Source organism: Perna viridis, chromosome 10 (assembly GCF_037379345.1).
Source record: "Perna viridis isolate PV_CMFRI_1.1 ecotype Kerala chromosome 10, ASM3737934v1, whole genome shotgun sequence".
NCBI lineage: Eukaryota > Metazoa > Mollusca > Bivalvia > Mytilida > Mytilidae > Perna > Perna viridis.
The window spans coordinates 10123344-10137681 of NC_142454.1; positions in this window are offsets into that span (position 1 = coordinate 10123344).

The window sequence follows — 14338 nt, forward strand, 5'->3', positions numbered from 1 at the left end:
AACTTTTTCTGGAGTCTGGGTTGGTCTTTTACTTTTGTTTTCTTTGTACATGTTATTTTTGGGTATTTCATGTTTCTTCGTTGTGTGTATCTATTTTCCTTGTCAAGTTTTTATCTTCTGAATATTTTCTTTTGAATTCCTCTAAAATCTTGGTTCCCTTGATTACTTTTCCAGATTTGTCCTAAGAAGACCGTAGGTTTGTTCCAAGATGTCCATAAGATGACTTTAACATATCTTAGATCTTAGAGACGACAATAAATTGAGAAAATTAAATTGTCATTGGTTACCATGCTTTATTTTGAGGTACATGTAGTATAATAAATAAAATGTGTACTCATATACTCTGGGATAATATTTGTAAGATTCTCTCTTTAGGCTAAACAGCTTGTATTTTTTTTTTTTTTTGGAAGACTCAATATATCAGTTATTACAAAACAAATGATTGATAGCTAAAAATTACATTTAATATATATCCTATACTAAAATTTTCAATCTTACACGTTAAAAAATACAACTCATACATTAAAATTGCATAACAGCATATATTTGCCAAAGGGCATAATTTCCATATATATGTCCAGATTGACCAAGTATCTAAATTGACATTCAGTGGAAAGATAAAATAAATCCTACTAAGGTATAGTCATATAAAAATAGTAATATGTATTTGTATGTTCCCGATGTTACCAAATGCTATATTCAAAATTTTGTTATCGTTCCCCAAAATGGCAATCCTTGCTGCAGACATATTCTCATATATATGTACATCTAAACGAGCGTCATGTAAAGAGTCAAAGAAACAAGATATTAATTCTATTTCATCCATGTTTCGGATAGTCACTTGTACACATGATAAACTTTGAAAATAGAGTTTCAAAATGCTGAAATTAATTAAGCCGAAATTTTTTTGAAAAGAATGTATTTTATGTGATGACAGAATCTGGGGAAAAATATCTTTTTCTGTAGCCTTTTGAGCTTGTTTGTTACCTGTGATTTCTCAGCTTGTCCTTTGGCTAAGCTAAATATTACCAAGATCTGTAAATTGCAGTGTTCTATTTTTGTGCATCACAATAATATGTAAATTCTATATATTTATCTATTCTATTTCTTAAGAGCTACACAATTACTTTTTCAATGATATTAGGCAACAAAAAAAGTAAGTGTTTCCTATTTCACCGGACTTCAAAAAAATTGTGCGACTACACATCATCCTATCATTATGTATACAATATAAAACAATTTTGATCGATCTGAAGTTTAATTTTCTAAAAACAGTTTACTTAAAAAAACCTCAGTGTGCAATAAATTTGTTTACAGATAAAATTACAAGCGTTTTTTCTCTCATACCTCTCTAAAACATGTTCAAGTATACACCCTTTGGATCAATCAAAGGAAAACTATCGGTTTATTTCAAACATGAAGATGTCGAAAATGGAGAATTCTGACTTTTACAAAGAACAATGATTGTGAAATTCGATTCCCATGTCACAATTAACAAATTTCCGAAAATTGCAACTATAACGTCAGTAGACATTATTACAGCAACTTCATTTTTGAAGAATACAAATACTGGAGTTTAGATAATATATAGTTCTATTGGGTGTTGTTGAAAGTAAAGAAACCGGAACTGGTGATAATAACACAAATGAAGTCTTCAAGTGAAAATGCAGTCGAACGGTTTCCGCCTACAGTACAGCTCATAGCATAGTCTGATAAATACCTGGCATACTTCATACCTAGCATCCAATACTAGGTATTTATTGCTTATTGTCCCTAAATTAACAAGACCCCATTTCACAGCATCACATGTGGTTCCAATTTACAACAGAAAATGAGTAATTAACTCATTAATACAGGAAAATCTTTCTTCAACAGGTGACTCCCCTCTGTACTAGGTGTCATTCATAGAATAATTTCAGGTCAATGTTACATTTGGGCCATACAAAATACAGAAGAAAAAAGCTTTGTATTTTTGTTTGAATAAATGCATTTAATGTTTTGGGTGTACATGTATATGTTCATATACATTTTAGAATTGAAAGTTTACATAAGCAGAAATCAGGGTGATTTTATCAGATTTATATAATTATTTTCAATTTTTAATATTTATTTTTAAAATTATGTTAAAACATATTTTTAAGGATGAATTTCCATTTGCAAATGTTGTATATAATTATTTCAATCAAGCGAACATTGAAAGTATTGGAAAGACTTTTTAGGTGTTTAATTACATGCTGTACATTTCCAAAATGTGACAACAATTTAAGAATTAAGGTTACAGACCACCAATTCAACCAATGAGCACTTGGAACGTATGCAAAAATAGTCCTATGCAGAAATTACCCCTGTTATATGTATATCAAAATTAATGAGTTTGAAAAACGTGCTCTATATTTTTTACATAAGAATGTCTCTTTAGATAAGCAATTTCATCACAAATTGGCATTTTTAATTTTTTTTTCTTATTTTTCATCTTTAATTTAAATGCAACACATGCATGAACTGAAAAGAAACTTTGATTTTAACGAAAGCCCATATTCAACTAGTGTATAATGCCATTTTCCAATTTATGTGAAACATTTTTACTTTTGGGAGCAGATTTTGACACTTTCTGAACATATCCCTTTGAAATTATATATGGATGCTAAAATTAAACAAACATCAAGAAAGAAAATCTTACGTATATTCATTTATTTTCATAAATTGTAATTAAGTAGCATTCCAGCTAAGAATCATGCAAAATGTGATTCATGGGTAAAAAGCCTACATATTTTTATTTTTGATATTTTGTTTGAAATGTCATAGTAAACAGAAAATAACATGGTTTTTCATATAACCCGTACTCTTAGGAGATAAAAATTATATAGAATGCACTGTAGATTTCAAAATTAAGGGAGATAACTCTGTAAATGGTGCTCAAATACAATAGAATCTACTGTATTTTCAATGTGGATTATCTCTTAAGAGCAGGCAGATTTGAATGAATAATTACACATTTCATAGTATAGACCCATAAATTAACTTAATTACAAAAATAAAAATATGTAGCCTTTTTTGGGGTGTATCACATTTTTCAGATTTTGCATGATTCTTACAAAGACAGCTACTTAACATATTTAAGATTTTAATTGCAATAAAATAAACTGTTTTAATTTTGAATATAGAAATTTACTAGTCGAGATTTTCTGATTCAGTTTTTAAATGTAACTCAAACATTCAGTGCTCATGTAATTGAGAATTTAGAATCTTGCTATGATGTGTAAAAGGTCATAAAAAGTGGTGATAAAACACAGTCACTGATTACATATTAAAGGAAAATCGTTAGGCATGATAGGTGATATTACTTATCAAATCTATAAATTTATTTTACTTTGTAGTGTATCCATATGAAATTATTTTTAAAATATTGCATTTTTATTTAAAAAAAAGGGGGCTTTAAGTCTTGATTCCTGAGAAGAAAATGGCATTATACATTATAACATTTGTTACACTTGCTGAGAATGAAGCGTAACTTATTTTCAATTTTCAATAATTTTTGAAAAAATGATACGAGTCAAAATCCTTTTTATTTCCAACCTTATACTGATGAATATGCCTATATGTATTTTTTATTTTGGTTTTTATTAATTTATTGTTCTATTATTTTCAATTTCATCATGGTATAAAATAGAAATCCAAAACCTTGACATTTGTAACTTTTAAATTAACTTTTTAACTTTTCCTTACTAATTTGAAAAATAAAAGCATTTGCCTGCATTGGAAGAAAAGCAGAAAAAACCCAACTTTTTGTGATTTTAAATATACATATTTTAATTAAATGACTATCCAGTATCCTGATATGTTCTTATAAGCCATAATAAGGACAAAAAAAGTCAATATTCTTGTCCCCCCCTTTTTAATGAAAAACTATTGAATTAATTTCTTCACATGCTTTTGTGTCATAAAATTCTAACCGAAACTCAATAACATTTCACTTTCTATCTTTCTTGGTTCAGATTTACAGATTATATTATATACGTTCAGACACATACATAAATGTGTTACATGAGGTCAATCAGTAATACATAAAAAACGACACGGAAATGAGCAATAATAAATACAGAGATAAATACAGATACTTACAGAGAGCGAAATGTGATAAATCTATCAGCATAGCAGATAGATTTCAGAAAGATTTTCTGTCTGATTTCAAAAAGGTTAAATATTTTGACAATGATTTTTTTTTATATACAATAGAAATTCCTCCAGATTTTCTATTACATTTTTTTTTCTTATTTTAGAAAAGTAACTATAATCTGAGGGGATCTCATTAAATTCACCGAGTTTAGATTCTGTAAATACAAGAATTTCATACAATTATTGTAGGTAAATGAAGTCAGGGATCAGTAGTTTCTTTTTCAAACCGCACTCATTAAGACAGGTGATGTTAATTTTCTCTCTATTGTTATGTCCTTGACCTCTAAGTATGCCTGATGTATTGTCCTAGTTTTCATTAGTAGGTTGACCAGGTATATACAGAGGTTCACTACGGGTTGGGTCAAATATTTCACCATCAACAATCAGTTTATCATAGACAAACTTTGCATTTTTCTTCTGACGGCGGAATTCTTTGAGTTTAGGGATCAGAGGTTTGCGCCTGTCAATAATTTCTTTCGGGTACTGCTGGTACACTGAAAATTATTGTGGTTTATCTTTCATTTTTTCCGCCGCAAATTTCTTCACCAGTTCATGCTCATTCATATTTCAATTAATTGATGAGTTGTATATTAGAAATAACAGAGGTAAACTTCTAAGAGTTGTGCCAAGTACGTAAGGTACTGAACGTGTACCTGGCAATTATCAGACTATGCTGCGAGCTGTACTGTAGCTCATTATTGAGATGTAGTCTGAAATTCAAAGGTGTTTAGTTGTCCGCTTTCGATGGGACACTCCCAGTAAATTTAAGAAAAATCACACAACTTACGTGCCCGTGACAGTGTCTGTGTGAAGAAGATTTACATACATTCGTGGGAATCTGTCCCGTACTATTTGAATCGTAGAAAAATACAATTCTTATCAAAACATTTCGCATGCGAGGTCGTTAATAGAACATAAAGTTAGTAAAGTGCTGAACTACTGTTTTTTTTTGTAATGTGTATATAAAAGAAGCAGATATGAACGATACACAGAAGTAAAAGCAATGTAATTACGTATGCTGAGATACTTTCCACAACACTCATCAGCCAGGAGGAATTAGATGCTCGAAAAGTTAAGACACAAAATTCTAGACTTGTTTATCCAATGTGATACAAATATAGGACATAGGTCGAGAAACTGGAAGCGCACATTTAATGCATCATCTGTTTGGCTTAATACTCATTGTCACCAAAGAGTTTATTGCCAATCTCATGTTTACATTTGTTCATCATCACATTAAGCATGTTGTGGTTTTTGCAACGAAATACAAGTAGAAGCATTCTAATAAAAATAAGAGTTAAATTTTGTCAAATTGAGATTATCTTTTATTTCTATGACACAATCGGAAATACCCATCCCTCCTCGTTACAGTCTGAGGTGAAAATTTCGGCATTTTTCTTGAAGATATCCTCCTTTATTATTAAGTGTTAACAGGAGCAGAAATGGCTGAGTAGAGTATGTCTAACACATTCTTATGCCAAGTTAGGAAAGGATCTTTTTTAAATGTCGTAAAATATTGAAAGTAACATTATTGCTTTCAACACTAACAGTTTGTCGACTGAAAACTATAGTTAATAACTGTCGACATTGGCGGATCCAGAAAAAAATGGTAGTGGTTCCAAATGAATGCCTAACTGGCTCGATTATTTTTAAAAAAACAATAACTGAGTTATTGCTAAAGTCGAGTTCCCACTAAGAATGTGCTTATTATCAACAGAGAGAATAATCTCTAACCTCGTCAACGCATGTTTTGATTCCGATATAAAACTATACATTTGACAACTAAATGAGAATTATACGATATTTCTTACAACTTCAGCATTTTCATGTAAAAACTTTGATAAAGTACGAATTTAAGTCCTAGTTAGTATTTCCCATTTCAACAAGCCCATTGAATTTGGTTCGGCAGAGGTGTGGTACGGTGCACGATGGGCCACCCCTTGTCGGCAGTAGAAATGTTTTCAGTGATCATTCTTACTCAAATAATTACTCACTACTTACATTGAGTTAATGTTTTTTTTTATTCAAGTATTTGGCGGAAATCGTATAAATGGCTTTCTTCAGATTGATTTGGATATTGTCTATAACTGGATTATACTACACTGCAACTGCATTGTTGGATTTCAGTTACCGATATATGGAAAGTGGGGAATCAAAATGGGGACGATATTATAGAAACATTATATCTGACCTTAACATAAAACCTTACAAGTATCATGTCAACAAAACGTGTAATCAACATTTTCTACCTACAATAGAGGACAACATGAGATTTGTTTCAAACTATTCTGTCATTCATAGAATGAAAAAGAAGTTTCCGTCAATGTTTAAGAAGTTTGAAGACCCAATTGTTGCTAGGGAAGAAGAGTATCCTGTTTTAGTTACAGCTGCTTCATCCACTCATTTTACAGAGGCGGTTAAGATGATAAAAACAGCACAAACAAATCTTATTTCGAATTACAGAGGGATGAAGTTAGTGGTCTATAATATAGGCTTGAAAAAAAGGCAGATAAAAGTTCTTAACACATTTTGCAATTGTGAAATTCGTACATTTGCCTTGCAGGATTATCCGAAATTCGTCTCTATTTTACGCAACTATACATGGAAACCGCTAATCATATACACCATGCTTCTAGAGCATAACTTTGTAATGTGGGCAGATTCTTCGATGATTTTCCAAGGAACAAAAAATACAACAGATATATTCTTCAAGAGAGTAAAGGATGTTGGTATTTTGGTAAAGAAGCTTGGAAGAAAAAGACGTTCATTTATGTATACAAAATGCCAAACATTTCAATTATTGGGTGAGTCTGTGTGTAAATTTGAATTTCAACAACTTGAAGCTACTTTCATAACGATATGGAAAACATCTTTTACATGGAAATATGTAATACAACCATGGATAGCGTGTGCTTTGACAGAAAACTGCATGTCACATCCCAACCCTAATGCATTGTTACACTGTGAAGGAAGTCAGAAAATCCATCAATGTCACAGGTTCGAACAGAAACTTTTGCTCATTACAACACCAGACATTATCCTCAAGAAATAAGTGCTCTAACAAACTGTTCATTTTACAAACAGCACTTTACGCGTGTGCTATTACGGGTCCAATTACTTAATATGTGTTGCTAGGAATAACACTGAGGTGCTTCCCAAGATTTATTCTTGAATTTTTCAAAATGATTCCTATAGAATCATTTAATGCAAATGTAGGTCTATCGTCTATAGACGATTTTTTGTGACAAGATGAAACTTAGGCTTTTTGGAAGACTTTGCTACGATAAAAGTGGATATTTTTCAAGCAGTTATGTAATTTACGTGTTGCTCAAGTGCTAACTGGTGACTGTATTAAATCATCAGCTTGTTGAACTGTTGTGCAAATATGACTTGCTCCTGTTTTTCGAAAATTATCTAAATCCCTTTTGAGAAAAATAGCCATACAGTCGATATAAATAGACATCCATGAAAAAAGTTTGACTTGATACGCTCGTATTGATACCAATTCGATTGAACATAGGCTTCGAATGATTGACGTTTCTTTACCATTTTTGAACTCAAAACTAATGACACTTGTCAAATTAGGTTCGACTCCCATCAGACAAAGCGTATGTTCTTTATGCAAGTCTTTTTTCAACAGACATGGTTAGATGTTATGTACTTAGTTCTTAGTCATCTAACAACTTCTAGATGTTCGGTCAGGGATGTTTTATAAGATCGTTGACATGCTTCCTGTCAACGAGTAATATTTTTTTATCAGCATGATTACGACCTGGTCGTTTCAAGGCTGCCTGAAGTCACAGCTGCCATGGAAGCATTAATTATCGTCCGATAAATGGGGTCGCCTCATGTGGCATTAAGCTGACTGTATGTCACAAACTTGAACTCAGCTTCTTCGTATTTTCCTTTTTACCACTTACTTAGTTGATATATTTCGAGTTCATAGCAATTCAACTGCACTGAAATTTGTTTCGTGTCAGTAATGACAATTTAATTTGTGTATATAATGTTTACATAGTTTTGTCTTTATTATAGTTAATTTCAAATGTTCAACTATGGAGGAAATCAATCAATCAATTAATCAATCAATTAATGGTAATAAATGCGAACCTAGAAACTTTGAGAGCATGATTTCAGTCTGACAGGAAGGTAACCTGTAATACCAAACGGGAAATACAAAGCAGGAATCATTTTTAGTTTCATATCTTTTACAACATTAAACTTAATGTTTAGGACTCGCGTCTTCAGGTTTTGCTGTATTATGGAGATAATAAATCCCAGTTGTAATTCTGGAAACAATGGCGGATCCAGAAAATAATATGGTGTCCCAAATGAGCGTTAATTTACTTATTTTTTTTTCATCCCCGAGTCATTACAAAAGTTGAGTTCCCACTAACGGTGTGTTAACCTCGTGAGAGCAAGTTTTGATTTCAAAATGAAAGTGCATAATTAACAAAAAGAAGCTGGTTTTAACTACTTTTGTTTTATTTTTGCATTTTCTTGTTTGCTTTAGGAATAACTGAGGTCATTTTAAATAGTTTTTATCACACCAAGACAACTGAGTGCCTTAAATTGTTAACATCTAAATTTGTTTGGTTGGTTTTTTTTTTGATTTTTTTTTTACTTTTTTTTTGGGGGGGTGAGGTAGGGTTTTCGGTTTTTGTCACTTTCCCAGAAATGCTTTGTAAGCTGGTCGTGACCATGTGTAATAATTAGTGACTTGATGACAAAACACCTGTAATCGGTCGTCTGATCAAAATCACAGTTCAGAACCGAGCCATGAGATTTCATATGGGGGTTGGAAAATACACCCCTAATGATGCAGTAGCTGGTGATATGGGTTGGAAACCCTCATACGTTCGACAATGGGTTAACGTTTTTAGACACTGGTCTAAATTTGTCACTTACTACCATTTTACTTTTCTTACATTCTGAGACCGATGTTTCTTCGTCCTCGGACACAGATAATGACCGTTTTCTGGGTGTTGGGCTGGGTTCTATGATTGTTGTTGTCCTTATATTTCTATTATTTATAGAGTCGACAGGTAACAATTTACTCCAGCAATGCTAGAGGTTGTCTGGCAAGCAATTTTCTGACTTCGTGCCATCCTTACCTCTAGCATCTGATATGTTGAAAGCCACCGCTAATGTGAATTAGCTAAACATGTGTTTTGAAATATTTTAAGTCTTTTATTTGTATAAAAGAAATTTAACCTACCGGAAATCGAGCGATAAAAATCGTAAATATTTGTTAAATACCAAGAAAACATTTGTAATGAAGACAGTTGTCAAAATGACCAGCCATTTTGAATTATGTCACACATTTTACGGAATACAACATGTTCTTGACAAAACAAATTTAAAGTTGGTAAAGGCAATTCTTTGGTTAATTTGATATGTTCGTTTCGCAAATTTTAAATTTCGTAATTTTATCAACCGGAATTACACCAAATATGAAGTTCATCTTAACTGATTTAACAAAGGATTTCCAGGATTGCTGGATTTTGTCATCATGTAGGTCATTTGTATTTCTTCAGTTTAGTCACATTCTGCCGTGTTATGATAAAGAAACTATATAATAAGTTTTAAATGGCAAATAGTTAACTATAATTCTGCCGATTTCAAAGAATGGCGGAACGAGCGTTTTGCAATATGGCGGTCGGAAGTAAGAGGTTGGGGTATGGAGGAACGGATATCCAACCTCTTACGTTGTAGGAGTAATAACAATTGTGTGGCCGCCATTACTTTTTGCACAAAATCGATCGCACTTTTTTGACTTAATGGGTCTTCACAAGTGTCAATAATTTCTGGGTTTGTTTCAGCCAATTTACTCCAAATCATATTTGACTGAATCTGACTGTTGTACAACTTATTTTACTACCAGGAAACGCAAATAAAACATTTTTTTACAGGAGCCTCGTAAACACCACTTTTCACCTCGGAGGGGAGACAACTCGTGCGTGATTTCGATGTAAATATACATGTCAGTCAAATGCTGGTAGTCCTTAGTTTGTATGTTTGTGTAATTTATATTCAGTTTCATTATTTCCGTTATAACAAGGCTCAGATCTTTTTGAACTGATTTTTAGATGAGTTTAATTATGTAATTTTTTTTCACAGTGACAACATTTTAAAGGGGGGTTGGGGTTGTGATCACGCCAAAGTACTTTAACCCCACCGCATTTGCGCCTGTCCCACCAGGAATTTAATCTGGCATCTGTATGACTTGTTTCGTTTTCACATTTAGTTTATTTCTTATGTTACTTGAGTATATAGGATCAACTCTTTCGCTGCATCTGTGTATAAAGATGTCGTGGGGCCAGTTGCAGCCTGCCCTGTGGTATGAGGATTTCCTCGTCGTTCATTGAAGACCAATGGGTGGCCTTGAGCTGAAATTTTCATCATGGTGGGTACGTTGTCCCATTGACTTATACACCATACCGATTCTGGTTATATATTTTACAAAAATAAAAGCAAAACAAAAACAACAACTACAAAAACAAAACAAGACTACAAAAAGATAAAAAACAAAAACAAACAAAAATAAAAACTGAAACAAAACACAATAAAAAACGGATTAAATAAAGTCCACCCTAAACAACTTATTTAATTACATGTATTAGTCTCTTTTCTTCTCTTACCTGGTTGTTATGGTTACAACTGCATTTTCAATCTTGTTTTTGAAAATTTATAAAGATCCAAAATTGCCCATTTAATTTAAAAACCTTCTGTTTACAAATTACTGCAGCTGCTTAATTTAGAAAGTACCAGACAATTGTGCAATCTTAGAATATTTATTTATAGAACTATTAAAACTCGTTGTGACTTTCTTTTTCAAGAGTTTACTTGTTACTGGTATACTTTTTGTTACTTACTTAATAGTTTATTAAATTGCATTTAACTGTACATGATTATATATAATTTACATTTATGTGTTAAAAAATCCATGTCTTCTATAGTACTTCTGTCATGTCAATTGACCTATATGCTGTAAAGCATTTGGTATAATAAGGCAAGACAAGGCAATACTTTATTTGATAAACCTCAGACACACAGGTGTACAAGAGGACATATACACACATTCAAACATAGTTACAACATAAAAATGTTTTATAAACCACACTTAATACATTCACAATTGTTACAAATACATTCAATCACATCACAGAAAACTTTGAAATCTTTTTTATGAAATGAGCGAGGTCTTTGTACATTTCAGTATGACATGATAGTTTTAGTAAATTGATAATTTTTTGTTCAGTTGGATATTTTAAATAATAACTAGGTATATATTTTTGCCTAAATTCTAGAATTTCATTTTTCTGACAAACGAACAGGTAATGAAATTCATCGCCTGTTTTATTTCTACATAATTGGCATGTTCGTTCATCTCGTGGAATTCCTGACCATCTCCCGGTTTCTATAGGGATCTTCACATTTGAGCATCTGAATTTAGAAATAAACAGTCTATCTACTTGCTGTAAACGTAGCAGGTAATTTTCTAGGCCCAAGGTAGTCTTAAATTTTGAATAGAAGTCGCACGACTTGAGTTAGACATGCTAGACTGCCAATGTTGAATAAACTAATCTTTCAGTTGTACTGAAAGCATTGACTTTAATACTTGCTTTTCTAACGGTATTTGGTCATCCCTGATGAACGATAATCCAGTATTATCAAAACTCGGTTTATTATGGGAAATCCACTTGAATTTGTCTGGTTCTACACAATGTAATTTAAACATTACTTGGTACATGATTGAGGATAGTTTTGTATTTTGAGCAGAAGGTTGTTCCAAAACATTTCCATTCTACATTTGATACTAATATTTAAAGGAAATCGACCTAATTCTCCATAGATCATATAGCTAGGCGTGGTATTTCGAACTCTCAACATTTCTTACAAAATTGTAAATGAATTCTTTCCATTTCATCTGTTTTGTCGAAACCCAAAACTTCAGATGCATATTGCAGTATTTGACTTATTAATGAGTAAAAAAGTTTAAGCTGTAAATCAATTGGTATACTTAAATTTTTGTTTTTTGCATAAAAAGCATAAATGGCCTTTTGGCTTTGATCACACAACCCTTTCTTTGCTTTGTGAAAACTTCCATTGTAACTAAATAACACACCTAAGTATGAATAAGTTTCTACAATATCAATATCTTTTCCATTAAGTTTGAATTTATAATTTAATATTGTTTTTTTACTGAAAACCACAACTTCTGTTTTATTCGTGTTCACACTTAATCTCCAGCGCTCACAGTATCTTTCAAACTATATCTAACTCTATTGCATATGATTTACGCTCTCTGATAATAATGCCGTATCATCAGCATAAAGAATAATAAACAATTTTACAAATATTCCTGTAGACTCTTAACACACATCAGAAAAGGTTTTAAGACTTTCGACACTGTTTTCTGTGGAAAAAATCTTCCAAATCATATACAGAAATAGGGAAAATAAAAAAAGGAGAAAAACTTTCTCTTTGTTTTACACCAATATCTGACGTAAAAAAATCGAAATCTCTTCATCCCTTTTAATGAACGATTTGGTGTTTTGATATTTACTATGGATTTCATTAAATATTTTTCCTTTGATATTTGACTTACGTAACTTTTGCCAGAAACCAGATCGCTAAACGAAACAAAGAGATCCTTTAATCTCAATTTCCGCTATATAGATGACATATTATCTTTAAACAATCCTGATTTTGGGATTTGATACATCGCATCTACCCCAAAGAACTTGAGATAAAGAATACTACAGACACTGTGAAATCAGCCTTATATCTTGACCGACGCTTAGCAATCGATGGTAAAGGAAAACTATAGGGTATGTAAGTCTCGTCATGTGACCCCGTGATTTCAAGAGAATGGGTCATAGTCTACCATTCAAAAGCATGGAGATAAGTCATTTAGAGAGCATTGAGTTCAGTGTTAAGGGCAAAACATCTTTTTGTGTAAAAAATATCGATAAAAATTACAAATATAGAAGTAAACAATTAAATGCAGACCGGTCTTCGGTTTTCAATACGTTCTACGTCGGAAATTCCGGTAAAGAAAAGGAAACCAGAACGAGACTTACATACCCTGTTGACCAAACTTAACGACAAACGTGATGACTTTTCATTCAGAATTGTCAACTTTCCTTTCATCTGAGGCAACATCCCTTCAGCACCTGCGTATGGAGTGTTCATACCACAACTCATACGTTATGCCAGAGCTTGCCGAAACTAGGCAGACTTTTTATATCGCGCCAGAATTCTAAAAAATTGGCTTCATGGAACAGGGTTATGATGCTACAAGATTGAAGTCATCATTACAGAAGTTTTATGGTCGTTATCATGAACTCGTAGATCGGTACGGTGTATCCATCTGCGCCATGAAAACTGATTTGTTCAACGTGTCGTGGTTTTCTTTTCCTCTCTCGTCTACCCCGGACGGCAACTCGGCGGGTGATTCTAGAAAAGCAGAGGACGCTTACCCTATCGGTGCACCTTGTCCATGCTCCCAGTTTTTAGTGGAGTCCGAGTTGCCCATTTGCTTTTGTTACTTTGTATGTATGATTTTAGTAACCTTATGTTCTTTGTTGTGTGTCTGTTTTCCATGCCTGGTCTTTGTCCCTATAACTATAACCTTGGTTCCCTTGATTACTCTTTGTTGAGTAATAAAATAATCAAATTATATAGAAAAAAGTAAAAATGTTATTTTAAGTTTTTCAAAATCTGAAAATTTAATCTTTAAATTCCATTGGATACATACTAAGTGTGATATAGTCAAACAGATATACAGGACGATCTATCTTTCTTTGATCTTGATCCTTGCTCTAACTTAAATATACAAGGAATTTTATTCTCTACTTCAATGGTATCACATTAAAATATTACAACATGTTCTAGCCATTTATATGAAACATTATTTTCCAATTACTTGATGTCCTTTGAACTTGAAAAATTGTAAATTTCAAGCCGACATAAGTATAAACAACTTGTAATAATTAACAGAGGACGCTTACCCTACCGATGCATCTGTTTTTGTGTCTATTTTTTATTGTCTGGACGTTTTCACTGGATATAATTGTTTTTGATTAACGTTCTAATAAGGTTTTCGTGGTTGTTTCCATTAACCTGGTAAATTAACAAACCATCTTTTACTAGTTCT